This window comes from Saccopteryx leptura, chromosome 1 (assembly GCF_036850995.1).
Source record: "Saccopteryx leptura isolate mSacLep1 chromosome 1, mSacLep1_pri_phased_curated, whole genome shotgun sequence".
NCBI classification, from domain to species: Eukaryota; Metazoa; Chordata; class Mammalia; order Chiroptera; family Emballonuridae; genus Saccopteryx; species Saccopteryx leptura.
The window spans coordinates 73182976-73205195 of record NC_089503.1 but is presented as its reverse complement, the minus strand read 5'-3'; the positions used below and the strand labels follow the sequence as shown (position 1 = coordinate 73205195).

Here is a 22220-nt window from a genome sequence, read left to right as displayed (position 1 = left end):
AGAAGTGAAGAATGCACTACTTGGATCTCTGGTGTGATGTGTTCTCCTTGTGGCCAAAGGCTAGAAAAGCAATAGATTCCCTAATCTCAGAGCTCCTCTCTTGTGGGGCACCCCTGAACTTGAATACTCTACCTGGTCCTCTTTGTTGCCATATAGAATTGGAGATTGTGGAACCAGTGCAGAATTTGCCCCTGCTTTTATAGTGAATAATAAAGCCCTTTGTCTCTGACTCAGGAGTCTTGTATTTTCTATCAGCACCCAAACAACCCTACAAGGCTAACTGGTCAGATTATGCAGTTGTCCTGCTCTTTTGTACACTGTCTAGCTTTTTTTTTTTTGTACTGTCAAACATATATAAGTAGGGTAAAATCCTAACAGATGTCATCTTTTAGGAGCATAAAGGAGCAAATGGTGCCCACTAAATTTAGCAGAATAAATAGAAACTATGAAGTACAGAATGTGACTGTATTTTTATGTGTATCTGTGTCATCTATTTATTTATTCTTCCAACAGACACATTTTGAGTTAGGGCCTATGTCAGCCCCTGACCAATAAATGACACAAATGACATAACCCCTGTTTTCAGCAAGCTCTTCATGTAATATAACTTACCAATTCTATAATGAGCAATTAAGCAATTGCATAATTATAAGATGTTCTTATAAACAGATTCACACACACCAACAGGTAAATTCTGCAAAAGTTGCCCCCAAATCAGATAATTTATAGATGAGGAAAGATACTGAGGTTCTCTTTGACACAATTAGACTAGATAGTGATGTGAAAATATCTGACACAATGTAACTTTTTGTGACCCTTTATAAGGTGCTTAGCAATTCCTTCCTGAATCTTAATTCAGATGGCCTCTCTCTTTGCATATTCTGGTTCCAGTTTTATTTCAAAATCAGATGCAAGTAAGCTAATTATTCCATCCAAAAACAGACAAAATGTTAAAGTCCACTCAAAATCTAACAACATGCCACTATCTTTAAAAGAGCAGTGAAGTCATTCATGTCAGGAAATTACCTATATTCTGAATAAAGAAATCACATAAAACATCAGGTGCTTTAAAATGCCCTGGGATGAGAGTCAGGTTTTTACACTGTGATTCAATGAAATAAAGGAGCAGAGGAGAGAGAATATAGTGTCCTCCTGTGAGGATACCTGTTCACTTTGCTGCCCAGAAGACAAGGTCAATAGTTAATGGTTCCAAATAGCCCTGAATATTGCTGGATGATTTTTTTCCCAGGCCAGCTGGTTATATGGATGACTGTTATATAGCTTCCTTATCATTGTGGCCAAGGCAATTATAAAATATAGATAATATTGATCAAAAATATTGTTGTAAAGTATATGTCTATAAGTGTATACTTGTATTAATTCATTCAACAAATGTTCATTGAACTCCTATTATACAACAGGCAATATGTTAGGTGGTGAGTCAGTATTTTTGTAATTATGTATAGTGTGATGAGCACCATTTAAAATAACTGAAGCTGATCTCAAACACTGAAAAACTAAGCTAGGCTTATAAACCTTGGCACTGAAAACTTTCAAAATGAACAAAGCATCTTCCTGCCCAAAAAGACATATTCTTGGTAGAAAGTCACCAAAAGCTAAAGTTGTTAGAGGCAAATGGCAAATAGCCAACTCAGATAGATCAGTGTGTAAAGGCTGCTGGAAACAGCAGATGTAGAATCACGGCAGAGCCCCCTCTGTGCTCAGGTGTGGGAGGAGGGGGGGGGGTCAGGTGCCAGAGGAGGGGGGGACAGGGGGCAGAACAGCAGCACACAGGCAGCAGAACTGCAATCTAGAGTTATAGGTAGAGTGTGCTAATGGGCCAGCAATCCAGAAGACAAAAGGCAAGCAGCTTCCTGTATCTTGCAAGACCTGACCTGATTTCCACTTTACAGATATGCATGCAGGTAAGAAAGTGACGTCCGTCCGCAGTGTGGCTGTCCCTTCAGCTCTCCCCTCACCGGACATGATCAAGCACTGCCTCAGCCTGCTGTGCCTGGACACCTGGGGGTGGATGGGCGTGGAGCTCAGAGACACCAACAGGGTGGGAGTTGCAGCAAAAACTGGGCAGACCATTGGTACAAGTCCCTGTGGGATGAAGAGCAGCAAGAAGCTGGTTGAGCTCCATCAGAGAGCTGCCAGCTTCCAGGAGGCTAAAGTCAAAATGGTTTCTGGTAATTCAAGGGCTCTTAACCCCCTCAGCAAAAAACTTTAACAAATAATCAAGAATCTCAACTTCACGTTTAGAAGTCTGACGATTGTGAGAGAGCATTCATTAAGAAGCAGAGATTCAGGCCTGATGCCTTTACTCAGGGGGCCCTCCGGTGGGTCCTCCCCAGGCTCCATCGCAGACTCACGAGAGCACATCCACTCGCCAATTCCAGGAGGGATGGGTGGCGGAATTCGATGGCCACTCCAGAGGCACTGAGTTTTGTGAAAGCCATCACTGACCACAAGGCTGCTGTGCCAGAGTCGGAGAAGCTGCTGCCCCTGAAGCATGCCTCCCAAGCCCAGACCAAGGATGCAGTCATGGCCATAACAGGGATGGCTACTCACAGCTGCCTGCTGGGGCTACTGGAGCTGGCCCAGGACGTGCACGAGGAGCCACCTGCAATGTTCATGGATGAAACATATGATGAGCAATCGACTTGTCCTCTCCACCAGCCAGGTGCCCACAACCATGGAGAAGTTTTGCTGCTATGGTCCTGTGGTGCCTGGCAGACATGGTGCCTGCTACAGCCCCCACCCAACAGCATTTTTCTCTGCATCTCTAGCATCCACGGCTGCACAGAGACCCGTCCTTCCAAGTCTGTGAAAGCTGTGGAAGAAAGCCTCACTGAAATGAGAGACCTCGGCAGCCCACCACAACCTGCCGCAGGCCAACCACCGGTGACAGCAGAAAAAGCAACAAGGCCCAACCAGTGCCACCAACCTTGACTCCTGACATTACATGTCACTTCCCCAAACCCAGCATTCTGCCATTACCAGACCCTGCAGAACCCCTGCTCCCAACACTCAACCTAGTTTTCTGCAGCTCCTCTGTCCCCAGAGACCAACACACAGAGCATAATGAGGCATCACACAAAGCTCAGTGTCTGGAGGAAGTGTTCTTCATTATGCATGTCATCGGCCTTAGTTATAGAGGTGCCCTCTGGGCACTGAAAGTAAGACCGGCCTGGCTGAGAAGTGGCCTGGTGAGGTGGGGAAGTGCACACCGACTTCCCTCCATGGCCTGGGAAACTTAATGTTGGTATTTGCTTCACCAGCAGGACCTAGCACGTCCAGGTCATGTTTTTGCCCAAGAAAAGAATGAGTCACCTTATTAAAAGCAATGTACCTAATGAATCATGAGGGAAGAGGCTAACTCTAGGTCATTATCTCTTTTCATTTGGGGCAGAGTAAGGAGCTTTGTTTTAAGACTCAAACCAATCTAATCATTCAGAGTGGCCTGTGCTGAGCCATGCATTTCTTTAAGCACTTCCTCCCCTACACACACACACAGCCCAAGTTCATTTAAAATATAGTGACCTAGGCCCACAAACACATTCCACCTTTTGCCTCCCAGAGGCAGCCTTTCACTGCGTTCCAAAAATCTGATCTGGGCCCTGGCCGGTTGGCTCAGTGGTAGAGTGTAGGCCAGGCATGTGGATGTCCTGGGTTTGATTTCTGGTCAGAGCACACAGGAGAAGCACCGATCCTCTTCTCCACCCCTCCTTTTCTCACTTCTCTCTCTCTTCCCCTCCTGAAGCCATGGCTCAATTGGAGCAAGTTAGCCCCAGGTGCTGAGGATGGTACCATGGCCTCGCCTCACGCGCTAAGAAGAGTTCAGCTGCTAAGCAAAGGAGCCATGCCCCAGTTGGGCAGAGCATCGCCCCCTAGTGGGCTTGCTGGGTGGATCCTGGTCAGGGTGCATGCAGGAGTCTGTCTCTGCCTCCCCTCTTCTCACTGAATAAAAGAAAAAGAAAATCTGATCTGGCTATCCTGTAAAAGAAAAAATTGTCTGCCATTGCCCTGAAGTGGCTGCCACTCTTTGCTTCACCAGGGGCCACAGGGACAGTCCAGGATAAGTAAGCATGTTAATGGAGGGAGGACCAGTCCACTTCCCCAAAGATCCTGCCACTGAGGTTTTTTCTGGTTGCTTTCTCATTCCCCTTCACTCAAAACATGCCCCAATAGGTGATCTGCATCTTAGTGAAGATGAGAGAGGGTTGTGTAGGACTTTTCTGTCATTAATGTTTTATCTTATTCATACTTAAGGGAGTCTCTTAAGAAAACTGCTGGCATTAATTTCAGGAAATAACATCAGTGGTCCAAGAAGGACATCTTTGGACAGGTGGGTTCCTTTTTGTGGAGGCTGTTGTCCAGGAATACTGACTAAAACCCAAGTGGAGGGGTCCAGGGCAGGGCTCTCGGCTGGCCTTAGGGGCTCAGAAACCAGCTGGCCAGGAGGAGATAAGAGCCAGGAGTGGGGAATGGCCATGTGCGGAGTCCACTCTGATCGAGGGGCAAACAGTCACAGAGCCAGAGTTGAGACTATCCTGAGAGGCTGTAATCATTGAGGAGATCTTCCCATTGGGACATGTTTTTATGGGAAAGCTAAAAGAACAAAGGAGTGGGAAAGCAACAAGAACAATCACACTGCAAATAGCTGAGGCAGCCTGCCTCTGTCCAGAGGAAGCACAGAGTCAGTTCTCATCATGGTGGGTTCCTAGTAGGGGAGGGGAAGTCCTGAAAAACTCATCCCCACCCCCACCCCTGCCTATCCTGCTGTGCTCTTTGACATTCTGAGCACTCCGCTCTTGCCCAGAGACCCTGCACTGGTCCTTTCTTTGGGCCACCGTGCATGCTGTCTGCACTTTGACATGTATTGAAATAGGCAGAGTAGACCTCTGGTTTTAGACTTCAGATTTCTATTGAATAATCTGGAGGATTCTGGCACTTTCTATGAAAATCAATAGTCTGTAGGTCCTGCTCCTGCCCTCAGACATCCACTTGCCTGCCCTCCTTGGGAATTGGCAGCCTAAGAGTCCTGAAAATGTCTGGGGAACTGCTGTTCACCAGCTATAACTTGACCCTAAGTCACTTACCTGTTCTTACCCAATAACCACAGTGCAGAACTGACTTATTTTTGGGTTTCCCTCCAGGGATTTCTGGGCAAGCAGAGAGCAGTGATTTTGGGGTCAGGCAGTCCTGCTGACTTTGGCCAACAGACTCATCAAATGGGGATCAGAATGTCCCAACCTTGTGAGGCTGTGAGGACTGTAGATGATGAGTGGAGTGTAAAGTGCTTTGCACAAGCATAGGAGAACTGGTGCCCACTGTCAGAATGACATTTCCCCACTGGGCACTGTTCAAATGATTTTTATTTCAAACTTTTATACTGATTTCATAGAACCAAACTCACATCTGCCATTCTCTAAGCATAAGGAAAAGAAACTGACTATATATTCAGATATCAACCATGCTTTGTGGGGTCTTTGAGAAGTGTGATTGGGGACTTTTGACAGGAGGGATACCTTCTCTCTTGGAGGAAAGAGCAGGAAGCTGTTTTTCCTTCTCCAAGAACGGAAGGTTGCACAGAGTCTTTATGCAAAGGGGACACTGAGCCATGGTCATGGATATCTCTGTGGGGACCCTAAGACTGTCCCCAAAGAGATGGCAAATGAAACCCAGAAACAGTCATTTTGGGACAGTGCTACATAATAAAAATGTATGTGGCTACCTTACAATACTGCTGTGCTGCCAAAATATATAGTTATTTGAATTCTATTATTAAAAAATACTTTTAGATCTATGGTATTATGTACATATGTGTGTATAGCTTTTCCATTCTAAGTTATAGTTTTGTGCTTTAAAGTAGATTATATATGACTAAAGAACTATATATTGAAAACATTATATTCAAATTATTTAAAGACTATAAGTCTGTATTCAATAAAAAGTAATGACCCAAAAATAAAGAAAGACAGATATTTGATTTGGAGCTCTGGTGTGTCGGTGGGGTTTCTTGAAAAACTACAACAGAAACATGGCTGTCAGTATTAATTAAAACTATAAAATGAATCCAAATAATATAGAAGTTCAATAAGGCATAATTCCAGAGGAAATGAGACAATAATGTTCCAGATAAACTTCATTCTGGCAACATAGGAATGTCCTTTAGTATAGAGAATGGCTACCTGAGGCTCAAGTAATAACATCTGAATGTAAGTAGATTGTAGTTCAACTGGAGGTTTTATCCCCAGCCTCCCTTGCAGCTAGGTGTAATTACATATATGCTTAAGTTCTTGCCAGTGAGATGGGAATGCGAGGGATGTGTGCAAATTATGTCTCAATTGCTCAAAGTTGCTTATAAAGTGGGTGAGGATGGTGGCCTGGAGAAGGCAGAAAAACAAGACAGAAGGAAGCCAGGTCCCTGTGTGACATAAGAACCAAAATACCCCCAGAGGCCTGGACTACTATCTGGGAGAGAATATTATAATTTGAAATCTCATTATTATATCAACTAATTAAGTTTTTGCCCTAACAGTTATTCAGAGAAGGGCTTCTGAGAGGGACTAATAATATTTGAGGCAAGATGTGAATGATGAGAGAAAAGTTGTTTTGAAGAGTCAATGGAAAAATGTACTAGGGAGAGAGAATGAACAGCACAGACAGCTGAAGGAGTTATTCAAAGAGCCAAAAGAACACATCATCAGAGCATAATGATACGGGACAGATTTCTATTCCACAAGTACCCAATCACCAACATCAACATTTACTCACATTACCTCCAGCGTGCCAATTGTGGCTACAAAGACTCCAGAAGATGAGATTCACATTTATTTGTATTCCCAAATTAGCCTGGTTGAACATCCAGATTCCCTTTTGTCTCTGGTGTTCTCCCTCTTTCTTCTTCCTCTGATCTTTTCTGTGTTCAACTCTCTTCTCATGGAGCTGTTTCAGTTGGTTGCAGGCTCAATCAGGAGACGGACATGCATACTATTATTATCTCTATTTTACAGCAACTGAGGTTCAGAGAGAATAACTGACCCCAAGTTTCACGACCAGTAAGTGATAAAGCCAGGGTTCAACCTCTGGGAACCTGCACAAGAATCCACTGCTTTAATTACCGTATTTTCTGCGTTGGTAGGCTCCGCTCTTGTGAAGCCTTCAGAATGCGGTATCTACAAAGCAGTCAAACCTTTATCTTGCTTATAGCAAAAAATGCTTCTAATGACATAATTTCCCTACAAAGGGATTTCTCTCTCCCAGGAGTGAGGAGGAGAAGTAAAAAAGGGGGATGAGGGAAACAGAAAATTCTCTTTTGCTACACTTAAGAAGGGTCAATTCTCAGAAAATGATGCCCCTATGAAATAGTATGATCACCATTTTACACAAGTGGCATCTCAAACTTAGGTTTGTAGTGATGATATTCTTGTTGCTTTTTCCCAAATGAGAGAAAGATTCGTAAGTCCAGAGATAGATCTAGGTGGCGCTGAAGCAGCGAAGTGATATGCGTAGACCTGTCACCGGCCAGTAGTCACCATCTGTGTCTACCCCTTGTTAATCCTACTTCCTCACCTCTGTCATCTCTTCCCTCTCATACCTCTCAGCGCTTGCTGAGCTCAAGCTTCCTTCCTCTAAGAACTCGGCTCTCAGCAAGTAGCCAAGTAAACTCCTTCAGACTAAAACAGAAGTGAATGGCTACCTTCAGTGCTACATAGTCTAGAATGAGAATATTCAGTTTGACAAAACTCAATCTCCAGCTGTCTAAAAGAAAATTCTTACACTGGCACTTTAAGCATGGGACGAATGCTGAGCTATCTTGGCTACTGTGAAGCCACCCATATTCCAGCCTGATAAAAAACTTCATCATCAGTCAAGACTTCATATTATGTGAAATTAAATTAAGCAAATATCTACCTTCTACAGCAGTGAAACCTAAGAATTCAAATATTACATAAACTTCATGCATTTCTCTTCCCAAAATAGCAACTGTGGAGAAGGTGACCCGTTCAAACTTCACTGGAGTCAATCAAACAAGGTTGGTTCTGGGCTGGTTAGCAGAGGTTCTGACAGCAAGCAAATAACCCAGACAGCTGGGAAGTTGACAAATGGCTTTTCACAGCTGGCCATGTAAACACGGAACCAAAATGTAATGACATTTACTGCTATACAGAATTGTCATCTTCACAATTAAATTTATTGGCCATTAAATAGTTATTGCTTTGCTTGTACCAAAGTGGTCAAATGGTATTTCTGGCTTTATTGGATTTCTTATCTTCTCTAATGACTAAGCATGCTTTCCTTGGCATAGAACAAGTGGCTCAAACAGCATGCCCTGTTGGTTGTTAAAAAGCTCTACGAAGAAAGGAAAGTGAGAAAGCAAAGCTGGAAGCAATGTGGTGGCCACAGTCCCAGCCCGAAGGCCCAGGATTTCAGGGAGCTGCAGCGTTCTCTCTCCATCCTCTGTGCACCAACCGTAGCCAGAGCCTGCTCAAATGTCTCACACACGTTTGACATCCATGTGATGAATACATTTCAATTTGTATTAATTTTCAATTAATAAATTACTTTCAAAGTGGTATTGTATTTATAGGCTTCCTGTCACTACTCACTAATTATATAGTAGTGTGATATTTTTCACATGAAAAAGAGGCCTTCATTCTTGTAACTGTAGACAACCACTGACATCATTATCTACACAATTTAACATAATGTAAAGCTAACACAAGGATAGCATTCAACAAAAGTAGGTTATTAGGAGTAGCTCCTCTCAGAACAATGGTCATGTTAAAACGTAGCTTTTTTTTTTTTTTTTTAACTCTTCAGGACTTTAGTTAAAGTGATGGGGCTCTTAGACACAAACTAGAGAGTAACTGAATTTTGGCCATATCACAAATCCTCAGAATTTTTTAAAAGAAATTGTTATGTATAAAGAATGTTCTCCATAAACAGAAATTGCAGTAGGTAGGACATCAGCAGAAAATGACAACCTGTTCAAACCTATAAATTAAAAAGATATCATGTCTTCTTATTCATTAATTTACAACCTGGGATTTTCAGATACCCCGATTCAATAGGAAACATTGATTGGTTGTCATGTAAGGAAAATATAGCTCCCAGTTTTATACATGTGCCTGAGACTCAGCTCAGCCAGTGGACAGGAACCAAAGCCCATGTCTGCCCCCAGCTGTGACCTCCAAGGGCAGGAACTAGGTCATGATGTTTCTAGCCCTGGGACTAAGAGTGTTGGCTTGGGTGGACGGAAGTTGTTGCCACTTTCATATTTTATAACATTAACGGTTGCCTCATTCGCTTTTTCTAATGTCTGGAGTAAAGAAAGCTTAGTTTGGGTAAAGCCTGCAGTAGGCAAAGTAGAATAAAACTCTCTCTCTATAGATAGCTCAAGACAACCCGTCTGTCATGCCTTAACACTTCGTGGACTGTGACTTCCTTCAAGAGAAGAAGTATACCCTCACCACCCAACACTGTGCCTGAACCATAGTAAATATTCAATTGCATGTTTGAGAAACCTTTACTGAATTTCTAAATAAGGTACACATGCTAAGCTGGGCCCCTGAGTTGCTCCTGTCCCTGTTACACTGAGAAATTGCTGCTTTCTCAGCCTGTGAATTATACAAGAGAAGAAAACAAAATGGTATCCCTAAACAGAATTGCAGTGCTAAGAGGTTGACTTTTTTTACAACCAAAAAAAAAAAAAAAATGGTTTTTCTCTGGCCCTATCTCCCATATACATAAATTCAAGCTGTAAATGAAAAGATACTTGCCCAGTTCTAGATTATGACACCAGAATTTTCTTGAAGCATCAACATTCTGAAAAGCCTGAAGGTATTAGGTACATTTTACTACTCAAATTTCTAACTTGAATTCCCTTCCCTGAAACTGGAACCGTCAACAAGGAGAAGTGTGTGGTGCCTGAGAGTTCCAGCTGTGCATTCCAGCTGTGCAGCGCTTGCCATGACCCATAGGACCCCCACAACCACGCCAACTAGACCAAGCCTTCCTCTGCATCCCACATGTACCTGCTCGCAGTGCGATCCTAGCTCTCTAGACCAGTTGTCCCCAACCTTTTATGGGCCACAGACCGGTTTAATGTCAGAAAATATTTTCACGGACCAGCTTTTAGGGTGGGACGGATAAATGCACAAAATAAAATTATGCAACCGGCATAAAAACTGCGGTATTTTTAAATATAATTGTTGAACTTACAATATTTATTGGGCTAAGTTAAAGGAGGAACGAGCATGTCCTTGTTATTCAGGCTGTATTTAAATTTGTTATTCTGACAACGTTTCATGTCTGACATCAATATGTAATATGATAAGTTCAGGCTCACTACCAATCATGAACCTACGACAATAAAAATAAACACGAATCCACTGTGTACTCATATGCAACTTTATTAGAAGCGTCCTCTTAACATCGCACCAACAACATAACATGAGTAACATCCTCTCTGCCTCCAAACACTTTCCAGTCGCTATGGTAACATTTAAACATGCCTTAAAAATAAGATACAACACAAAAACAAATATAAAGTGCATGAAAAATACAACTCACCATTGTTATGAATATTGTAAGTTAAGGGTTATTTATTATAATGTTTATATAGAATGAGAGATAGTAGTCTATCTCTCAACAACCGTAACACTAAATCGGTGGGATCCTGAGCTTGTTTCTCTGCAAGGAGACGGTCCCATCTAGGGGTAATGGAAGACAATGACACCCGAAGTGTGTTGCTTATGTCCAGTCTATTCTGTAATTTTGTTTTGGTTGCTGTCACTGCAGAAAATCCCACTTCACACAAATCGGATGTCAGAAATGGCAACAGGGTTTTTAGTGCTTTTGTGGCGATCTCAGGGTATTCTACCATGACTTTAATCCAGAAGACCGAAGACCGGCAGAGTTGTAGTCACAAACATATTTTTAAGACCGCCTTCATTTGCGATCTCCAGTAGTTGATACTCTTCTTGCATAGACACGCTGGATTCACCTGGTTTGTTGACAAATGGATCGCGGATCCATTCCTTGGCAATTTGTGGATCTTTAGTGGTTGGGAAGTAGCGTTCAAACTCTTTTAAAAGCAAATACAGGTGATCGTGCACCAGCTGGGACAATGAAGGCTTGGGTTCAGTCTCTTCCAAAATTCCCACGAATGTTTGAAACATGTCAAATATACCCCTGTTCACGCGTCATCCCCACAAATCCAGTTTGGCTTTAAATGCAGCTACTTTATCTGCCAACTTGAAGACGGTTGTCATTTTTCCTGAAGTGACCGATTAAGTTCATTGAGGAGGTTAAATATGTCGCAGAAGTAAGAGAGTTTTGCGAGCCATTCCTCATCACTGAAATGTGCTGCTAGTGGTGACTTTTTCTGAGAGAAATCTCTACAGTGGCTCTCGTAATTCAAACACTCTGGCCAGGGACCTCCCTCAGGATAAACGGCTTATTTCTGTGTATAAGAGAAAGTGTCTGTGCTCTGCATTCATTTCCTCACAAAGCTGCTAGAAAAGGCGCGAGTGAAGGACGTGTGCTTTGATGTGGTTAATAACTTTAACGACATCACTCAATACGCTGTTAAGTTCCGGTGGTATATTTCGGCTAGCCAGCATTTCCTTGTGAATGACACAATGCGTAGACTCACATTCAGGTGCAACCTCCTTAATCCGAGAAGTTAAACCAGACATCCTTCCGGTCATGGCAGTAGCTCCATCTGTGCATATGCCAACACAAAAAGACCATTTCAGTTTTCCTGATATATAGTCATCAGCGATTTAAATAGTTCTGCTGCTGTGGTTTTGGTTGGCAATGATAGTGCACATAACATATCCTCATGCACATCCTCTTGATAAAGATAACGCACATAAACAAGTAGCATTGCCTTGTTGTCAATATCTGTAGATTCGTCAACAAGGAGAGCGTACCACGGTGATTTATTAATCCTTTCCAACAATTGTGATTCAATGTCCTCTGCTATTTCCTCAATGTGCCGTGTGATGGTGGTAGCCGAAAGAGGCATCTGTGCTATCTTTTTTTTTTTTTTTTTTTTTTTGTAATTTTCTGAAGCTGGAAATGGGGAGAGACAGTCAGACAGACTCCCGCATGCGCCGACCGGGATCCACCCAGCACGCCCACCAGGGGGTGACGCTCTGCCCACCAGGGGGCGATGCTCTGCCCCTCCGGGGCGTTGCTCTGCTGCGACCAGAGCCACTCTAGTGCCTGGGGCAGAGGCTAAGGAGCCATCCCCAGCGCCCGGGCCATCTTTGCTCCAATGGAGCCTTGGCTGCGGGAGGGGAAGAGAGAGACAGAGAGGAAGGGGGGGTGGAGAAGCAAATGGGCGCTTCTCCTACGTGCCCTGGCTGGGAATCGAACCCGGGTCCCCCGCACGCCAGGCCGACGCTCTACCGCTGAGCCAAACGGCCAGGGCCTGTGCTATCTTTTTAACCACAGCCTCTCCTAGAAGCTCACGACAAATGTCTTTAGTGGCTGGAAGGATCAATTCTTCACCAATGGTGAATGGCTTCTTAGCCTTAGCAATGCGATTAGCCACCAAGTATGATGCTCTCTCAGTGCACTCACATTTATTGATGTAGTCGCCACCAGTAATTGTTTCTGTCCTTCTTGTTCATGCTTTTTTCTTTCAAAATACTCAGAAGGCTTGTCTTTTAAAGTAAGGTGCTTGGTCTCCAAGTGGCGAAGCAGTTTTGAAGGCTTCATTGCCTCATTATTTAGCCGGTCACCACATATTATGCAGAGCGGCCTTGGTGCGCGAGAATTACCAGTTGCGATAAATCCATACTTCAAGTAGGACTCCTGGTATTGTCTGTTAAATGAAGCCTTCTTTTTCTTTGAGGTCATAGGTTCTTCTGTCTCCTCACTGGCCCTTTTCCACTTCGCAAAAAAACTTTCAATGGAATTTTGTTTTTCACTCATTTTGCTAGTTTATGGGTTTAATTTTAGCAGCAACATATCACGTGACTGAGACAAGTGTCAAGAGTGAGTCTTGGATGTAACAGAGGGAATCTGGTCATTTTTTAAAAATAAAACATCATTCAGACTTAACTATAAATAAAACGGAAATAATGTAAGTTATTTATTCTTTCTCTGCAGACCAGTACCAAATGGCCCACGAACTGGTACTGGTCCACAGCCCGGGGGTTGGGGACCACTGCTCTAGGCTGTAATTATTTCTGTGTGTTGTCCTTCGTATGAGATGATGAGTTCCTTCAGCACATCAACCTCCATAATTCTATCACTCAGCACAGAGACTGGCATAAGCTCAGTGCTCCATAAAAATTTTCTGGATAACACTAAATTCACTATCTGTCTTAGTTCATGCTTCTGTGAAATCCTGACAAAACTCTTGCCACTTCTGTGTGTTTGAGACTGGCTCTGCACTTCACCTGCCCTTATGCTTTCTCTTTTTCATTTCTTTTACTTTATGGAGTCCATAAATTCACCAAATGGCAAGACTGACAAACCCTAGGAGCAGGATTGAGACAAGCAATGTGCAGCAATCCCATAATAATGTGACCCCAGTCCCAAGACACACTCATTTATTAAAAGGTAGAATGGAGCTGAAAAAACCACCTTCAAGGTAATACTTTCTTTGCTGAACCTTTTGTCAGAAAAACTCAGACCTTAATAAGGAAGAATTTTGATGTGGATTATTTAAGACTTGATAGCAAAGAAACTTCCTATCTCTCTTCTAACCATGCTGCATCATCATCATCATCATCATCATCACCTCTGTCATCACTCATTAAGTGTTTACTACATACCACACAATGTTTTAAGTCCTTTATTGTTAATTAACAATCCTGTAACATATACATCTACATATTTATATACCTATATATGCACATATGTATGTATATATATATAATTTTTATGCATATATTATCTTCATTTTTCAGATAAGGAAACTTCCTATTGTCACATAGCTAGTAAATATTAAAACCAAAATTGAAACCCAAAAATATGTAAATAAATAAATACGAATCTGCCTTTCTTACCTACCATTATCTAAATTGGCAATCACTATTTTGATTCTTCCCTATGTGAACATTAGGTTTCAAATACAAGAATCTAGGAAAAGAACACTGATGGAAGATTGCCACCTGAATAAAAATGATTAAAAGTTTATTTATTCATTCATCAATATTCATTTAGCAACTACCATATGTTAGGTACTATTTTAAAATAGGATGGAGATTGAAAAAAACAAAACATGCTTTTTGGGATGACTCAGGTCTGATCTTGAAATTAGAATTCAAACTTCCCGACTCCACACCATGTAACTATGAACAAATCACTTAGCTTCTTTCTGAGCTGCATTTTCTAAATCTTTTAGTCAAGAATGACAATACTGCACCATAGGGTTGGTCTAAGAATCATTTGAAATCAAATGAGGTCAAATTGTTGCAATGACTGATAGGGTCCTAAGAGATCTCACTTCTGCCACTCTCTTCTTTATGCTGCTTGGCCATACTGTTGATGGTAGACAGCCCCACACACACACACACATACACACACATATGGAGAGATAGCTTTCTCAGCTTCTTCAAGTTTTGCTCAAACGTCACTTTAGAGGAAGCCAACAATGATCAGAAAATTACACCTGCCCTTCCTCTCACTCTGGCACTACTGGTTCTACTTTCCCTAATGCTTTTTTCTCTTTGGCATTTATCACGCATTAACACACCATATATGCCTGACCTGTGGTGGTGCAGTGGATAAGGGTCAACCTGAAAGGCTGAGGTCACCAGTTCAAAAGCCTAGACTTGCCTGGTTAAGGCATATACGGGAGTTGATGCTTCCTGCTCCTCCTACCTTCTTTCTCTCTTTCCTCTCTAAAATAAATAAGTAAAATCTTTTTTAAAAAAATAAAAAAAACCATGCCATATAATTTAGTGATTTATTATGTTTACAACCCATCCATTCCCTCCCTGTCCATGATGGCACTAAATTTTGTCCATTTTATTCACTGATGTAGCCCAAGCATCTAGAAAAATGTCCTAGTTTACAATATGTACTCAATAAATATGCATTAAATAAACAAATATATATAAGAGTTTACACAGTGCTTAGCATTTATTACTCAAGAAATTGTTAAAATGTGCCCCTTTGCATATACTCAAAGTATAATTTTTAAAAACTCAATCTGAAGATTATCTGAAGATGCAAAGTTTCCTTTACCTAACAAAGCCCTTTGCATTTAGACAGGCATTTTCATTTTTCTCACACATGGCACGTATCTTTCCTGCATGAGAGATTTCTTGGAGATTAATTCTGCTTATGCTAGGCTTTTCGCCAGTTGTTCCATATGCTGGGTGGTGACTAGAGGTAGGAAAAGCTAGCCACTCTGTGATCTGGCTCTCCTGAGAACATCTTCAGCCATTTCACAAAGTAAGCATTAGACATTAACATTTATTGAAATCCTAACACGTGCCTTGCTCTGTTCTCAGTATGCTGAAAATGGGAAGGGGCCAGAGAGGTATAGGTAAAAATGTAGGACATGGCCAGTAACTTCAAAGAATGCCCTGCACATGGTGTTTTCAAAGATAGCTTAATATGGCAAAATTCTTGTGTTCAAATCATGGCCCTACCATTCACTACTCCTGTGTGAACTTGTAGAACTGATTTAACTTCTCTGAGCTTTGAATCCTTGCCTGAGAAAGAGAGATTGTAATAATTACCTACTTCACAGAATTGTAGGAGAAAGAAAATGGTGCTTAGAAAACTAAGAGCTAAAGATGCTCAGAGCAGGGCTTGGAATTTTGTATATACTGCTTAATAAATAATTTTTACATTAAACATTATCTGAGAAAACAAAGGTACATAAAATAAAAACAAATAGCCATCAAGGATTACTACATAAATATGGGTAACATTGGAGACAGGATTAATGATAGCTGTGGAGAGCTTTTATTCATTCCTTTATTCATTTGCTAAATAATAGTGAGAAAACCTACCATTTCACCTGGAGAAGTTTTAAACCTGGTATAGGAGATGAGGGAAAACTAAGGCAATGTATGTGAAATATGTGATGAGAATGTTCTTGAGAAAGGTCACTCTGATGACAATATGAAATACACACATATACACAACAGAGTAAAATAAAATACACATATGCATGCTGCTGCTGGTGAGTCAATACAAGAAGACCCATTCGGATTTGGATTTCTTTATATAGAATTCCATGAAAAGGAGAGGATAAAAGCAAGAGCTATTTAGCAGGTTGCTACTATTGGACATAGTCAATTCTCAGTCCACATCTTATTTAACTTATCAGTATCATTTTAGATAGAGTTGATACTCTTTCCCCTTTGAAACACTTTCTTCTCTTGGATTCCAAGACCTCACACTCATATTTCACTGCCTGCTTCCCTGGCAGCCTTACTTGTTTTCTTCTTCCTGTCTTCTTAACCTTGGGTTTTCCAGGACTTAGTTTTGGACTTTATCTCTTTTCTAGCTATCCTCGTTCCTTGCTTTTCCCACCAGTCCGTGACATTATATTTCACTAATATGTTGATAAGTCTTGAATTCTTATCTGTAGATCAGATATTTCTCTTGAATTCCAGATTTGTGTGTGTGTGTGTGTGTACACACACACACACACACACACAATTTCCTTTTCTACATATCCGCTTGGCTATTTAATAGACATCTCTAACCTAATATGCCCTAAACAAACTCCCAGCCTTCTACTTTACACCTGCTCCACACATGCTTTTACCATTTCAGTTCATCACAACTTTATTCTTTGAGGTGCTCAAAACATAAACTTCAGAATGATCCTTTACTCTTTCCTTTCTCTCATACCCACATCCAAATCAATCAGGAAATACTGGTAGTCAAACCTTCAAGTTCTCCTAGAAAACTATTTCTTCCCTATTTCATAGCTATCAACCTAGTTCAAGCCACCATCCTCTGTCACCTTAGTATTTTTAACAACTTCCTAAATGGTCTTCCTGTTTCCACTTGACCACTTTCAGTCTAGTCTCAAAAGAGTAGTCAAGGTGATCATTTCAAGACATGAATCATATATCACTGCTCAGCTCACAAGAGTCACAAGTTCCCTAGCTCATTCAGAGTCAAAGTCAAAGAATTTACAATAGCTGCAATCTCCTAACCAATACAGTCTGTTATTTCCTTGTCCACATCTTCTAACTCCCTCCACTCCAGCCTTGCTGGTCCCCCTGATGGTCTTAGAATACTCTAGGCATCCTCTCTCACCTGAGAGCTTTTGCTCCTACTGTCCCCTCTACCTGAATCTCCCCATAAATATACCCATGGTTATTTTCTCTCTCACCTACTTTAAATCTGCTTAAATGTCATCTTTTTAATGAGAATTACCCTCATCATACTATTTAAAATTAACATCCCCACCCCTTCCACTCTTTCTCCCTTCCCTAACTTATTTCTTTTCACAGCACATATCATCCTCATTTTCTACAATTTATCATCATGGTCTGCCTTCCCCTATAAAAAGGTAAATCACAACAGTTCATAAATTTTGTCTTTTTTGTTTATTGTACATCTCCAGTGCCTAAAAGTGTTTCATGCATAATATATGCTCAATAAATAGTTGATAAATGAATAACTAAATTGATAAGTAACTGAATGTAAAGAGTGAAGAATTGGAGCTATAGATGGCTGTAACAGGTTGTATAATAATAGTGCTATTATTATTGTATAGAGAAAGTGAAATTAGCTTAATTCCAAAAATGATGTTTCTGGAGAAATTTTTATTTACTATTCCATTAAGCTATTCAAATAAAGACCTCTAGGTTGTCAGTAAGAAGTAGGAGCCAGAAAAGCAGGGCTGGAGAGGCATAGTCAGCCCAGTGATGCAGCAAATGGCAAGTGTCACAGAATAAAAAGAACCTGGTGATAGAACCCTTAACCAGGAGCAGAGAAAGAGAACCGCTGTTGCTGTGTTCTCTACTACTCTACTCACAGTGGCTCACATAGTAGGCTTAATTATGATAGTCACAATTCAGATGTGTTCACTGTCTATGAGGGAGTGACAGGAACTGAATTTACTCTAACCTTAAAAAAAAAAAGACAGCCATGACTGGATAACTTCAAGTGTCATTCTGAAGTGTAGAAGTTTCCAGTTTGATCGCCAGTCAGGTCACATGCAGGAACAGATCAATGTTCCTGTCTCTCTCTCTTTCTTTCTCCCCTACTCCCTTCTACTCTCTCTAAAATCAATAAATTAAAAAAAAATTTTTTTTTAAGACAAAATTTATGAAACAACAGTTTTGGGCACTAAAGAACAGATTGAGAAACTGATCCCTGAGAGAGGGAAGATGAAATACGTGAACCTGTCTGACCAGTGGTGGCACAATGGATAGAGCATTAGCCCTGGACAATGAGGGCCCTTATTGGAAACCCTGAGGTCACTGGTAGAGCATGAGATCATCAGCTTGAGTGCAGAAGTGCCAGTTTGAGCACAGGATCATCAACATGATCCCAAGGTCCCTGGCTAGTGCCCAAAAGTCACTGGCTAGAAGCCCGAGGTTGCTGGCCTGAAGCTCAAGGTCACTGGCTCTGCTTGAGCACCCTGGTCAAGGCATGTATGAGAAGCAATCAATAAACACCTAAAGTGAAGCAACTACAAGTTGATGCTTTTTATCTCTCTCCCTTCCTGTTTCTCTAGAAAGAAAGAAAAGAAAAGAAAGAGAGAGAGAAAGAGAGAGAGAGAAAGAGAGGAAGGAAGGAAGGAAGGAAGGAAGGAAGGAAGGAAGGAAGGAAGGAAGGAAGGAAGGAAGGAAGGAAGGAAGGAAGGAAGGGGGGAAAGAAGGAAAGAAAGAAAGAAAGAGAGAAAGAAAGAAAGAAAGAAAGAAAGAAAGAAAGAAAGAAAGAAAGAAAGAAAGAAAGAGAAAGGGAGAAAGAAAGAAAGAAAGAAAGAAAGAAAGAAAGAAAGAAAGAAAGAAAGAAAGAAAGAAAGAAAGAAAGAAAGAAAGAAAGAGAAAGGGAGAAAGAAAGAAAGAAAGAAAGAAAGAAAGAAAGAAAGAAAGAAAGAAAGAAAGAAAGAAAGAAAGAAAGAAAGAAAGAAAGAAAGAAAGAAAGAAAGAGAAAAAAGAAAAATAAAGAAAAGGAGAAAGAAGTAGGTGAACCCTATAATAACTTGCTTCCTAAGGATAATAAGCTTATCATTTTACTTATGATAAGCTACTGCCTGGAGAGAGTTTCTAACCTGTAACACTGGGAGGGTGAACCCAAACAGAGTTTAGCAGTCTCCCTGAGTTGAGAAGACAGAGTTCATAATTCAGAGAGGCCATAGTGGAAAGATTTTTTTGCAATACAGAAAAGAAGAGGAGAGAGCTACAGGGAGATTTCTGGAGATCTGCCAAGGGTACACACCCCTTAAAACCTGAGTAGTAATCATCACATGCATTTGAGGAAAATACTTGAAGCCAAGGGAAAAAGCCCCACCAAACAGTATCAGGCAGAACAATCTAAGAAGGTCACTCATAGAAAGATACAGTCCCTGTTTCCATCAGCCAAGGAAACGAACTCTGTCATGATGCTTCAAACAGAGCCCTCAGAAAAGCATTTTCTCTGTAATGCTTTTAGGGCTCTGTAATGTGTCTTTAGGGCCCTCTAGATTTTTTCAAGAAGAGAGACTGTCAAGTGTTCAACAATGACACTATTAAAAAAAAATCAAGAAGTTTGCAGATTAAGAGAATTCCACAGCTCGGTTATTAAGACAAAACTATTGACTTCAGTGAGAGTGAAGGTAGCAGGTACTGGGCAGGCAGAGGAGAGAATGATCAGTGGGGAGGAAATAGGGAGCATGCTGAATTCATTAGACAGAGAGGAAGCAATCATAAGAGTGATAATAAACTGGTTTATAATACCAGATCAAATTAACAAGGGCCAAGGAAAACCCATTCTGGGGAAACACACAGAAGAGAAAAATGTGATGAATTCATGGCGGAAAGTCACAAATTACTATTTGGTTCTTGATTTTGAGCCTACAAAACAAGGTATAAATAAAAATTGGACAGATAGTTTGCAAATTACCACAGAATAAGAGCAAACAAAATATAGAAATCAAAAGAAATTTTAATAAAACATTTAAGCATAAAACTAGACAACAGCCAAACCTCAGCTGTGATAAATACAATTCAACTAGGATATCTAACTTTATTAAAGGAAAAAGTACTTTTTCCCAAAGAAAGAAAAACTGCAGCAGGGATGTAAATCTTATCTTAAAGAAGTGATTGCCCACAAAGGGGAAGGATTGTCTGTTCTGCAGATCTCTCTGTGCAGAGTTTGTAAGTGTTTCTGTTCTCCTTTTTGTCAAAAGGCAAAGTGACTGAGTGACTTTCAAAAGTTCTTTCCATCTGTGATTGCAAAAAATACAGATAGAACAGAAGCAATTAAAATCAAATATGCCAACAAGTCTTCTGGGGTACAGTATTATATTTCTTACAGACATAAATTTGAGAAAGAATGTCCACTGACAGATTGAGTATACTGAAGAAAATATCTATCACATGTAGAGACAAGAAGACATCCATCTGAAATAAACATCAAATACATTATGATAGCAAAAAAATAAATACAATAATAAATAATACTGCAATATCATATGACAACTGCACATTTAAAGCAAATTTATTGAAAAAAATAAATTTGCTTTAAACTATATCACCAACTGTCATCCCTTCAACGGAAAAGCAATAGAGTAAACTTGCTATGGTGTGGTTATATACTCATTAACTAGTAAAAATATCTAGTTATCGTTGTGCATTGTCACAGAGGCCAGAGAAACAGTGCAAAATTTAGCATGTCTCATCTCACAATGTGCAGCAATGTAAAATAAAAGTCAAAATATCCAGGAAATATTTAAAGTACATTTTTGTTGATAGAATATCTGAGGAATAATCTAGTATCCTGAACTAGCAAGAAATAAGGACATAATCAATTCCATTTTTTTTCTTAAGGGACCTATAACTATATGGTGAGCATAGGTGTCTTATATCTCTAGGATGATATATTGACCCCAAACCCTGGTAAAACCCTTAGTCTAAGAATTACAGATTTGTTCCAGACAATAAGGAACTATTTACATGCCATCTTGAATGAGCTAATATACCTTCAGACAATTGTATAACACTATAGCAGAAAGCATTTGGGCCTGGATTAAATATATGAGGCAGGCATTGTTATAACTCCCATTTTACTTATGCAGAAAGCGAGCCTCCCAGAAACTAGAGAGTTGCTTTTCTATTTCAAGACATTAATGGTAGTGCTAGAGTTTGAGTCCCTATCTTTCCAACTCCAAGTGGAGAGAGCTTCCCAGTGTTCTCAGAAGCAATCCACATTAATAAGAGATTATATTCTGTGCCCTATAAAAACTAGCTGATTTGCTATTAATCCAGAGCAGACGAGGCAGTTTATATGTCAGAGATGCCAGGGGAAGGAGTTAGGAGAACCTGTAAAAGAGCAATGTGAGTGATGGCATGTGTCCAGAAACTTCTTCTCAAATCATTAGAGAGAGGAGGATTATGTGCAGGGCAATCAGAAACCCAAAGGTCTGATCTCAAGGTGCACAGGTGGCTAAAGAAGATCAGTCTTGAGTGAAGACAGACACCCAGGGTCCAGGAGACCTAACCCAAGGACAACAAAGTTTTCCCATATTAAGTTAAAGGGTTTATTGCTACAGATTAGATGAAGAAACTGAGATACAGTGGGGTTTAGTAATAATTTCTGTCAATCAGGAAGTAGAACCCTATATTCTGAGTCTTCATTCCAACAGCCTCAAATTGGACAAAATAAAAAAGCAAAGCATATAGAGGACTTCAAAATAATATCGTTCTGCCTGCTGAATAGAGCCCCAGAGAAAGGGAGAAGCAAAAAGCAGGTAAAAGTTGTGTTTTAGAATTTGGTAATTTAGATTCTAAAAAATATGATCATTTTGTTGATTTTGTGCTTGCTTATTTCTAACGGGCTTGAACATAACTGCCCAGAGGTTTGCTCTCTTGGCTTTCTTGTGTGGGTCAAGGGAAAGTGAGGAAAGGCTAAGGAAGGAAGAACTCACAAAGGCTGAGATTGGCCTGAAGGGAACAGCGCTTGCTGAGCCAAATGACAAAGATGATAGTGTGAGCTGATTGCCTTTCATCGTGGTTTTTGGAGGGGAAAAGAAAGTCAACTGGAAAATGCTATTGCTCAAGCAG

At 40.7% G+C, this 22220-nt stretch overlaps 1 pseudogene; it reads left to right on the top strand.

The window, feature by feature from the left end:
• Window positions 1–1915: 1915 nt before the first annotated feature.
• Window positions 1916–2955, top strand: LOC136388067 (choline O-acetyltransferase pseudogene; annotated as a pseudogene).
• The last annotated feature ends 19265 nt before the right edge of the window (window positions 2956–22220 follow it).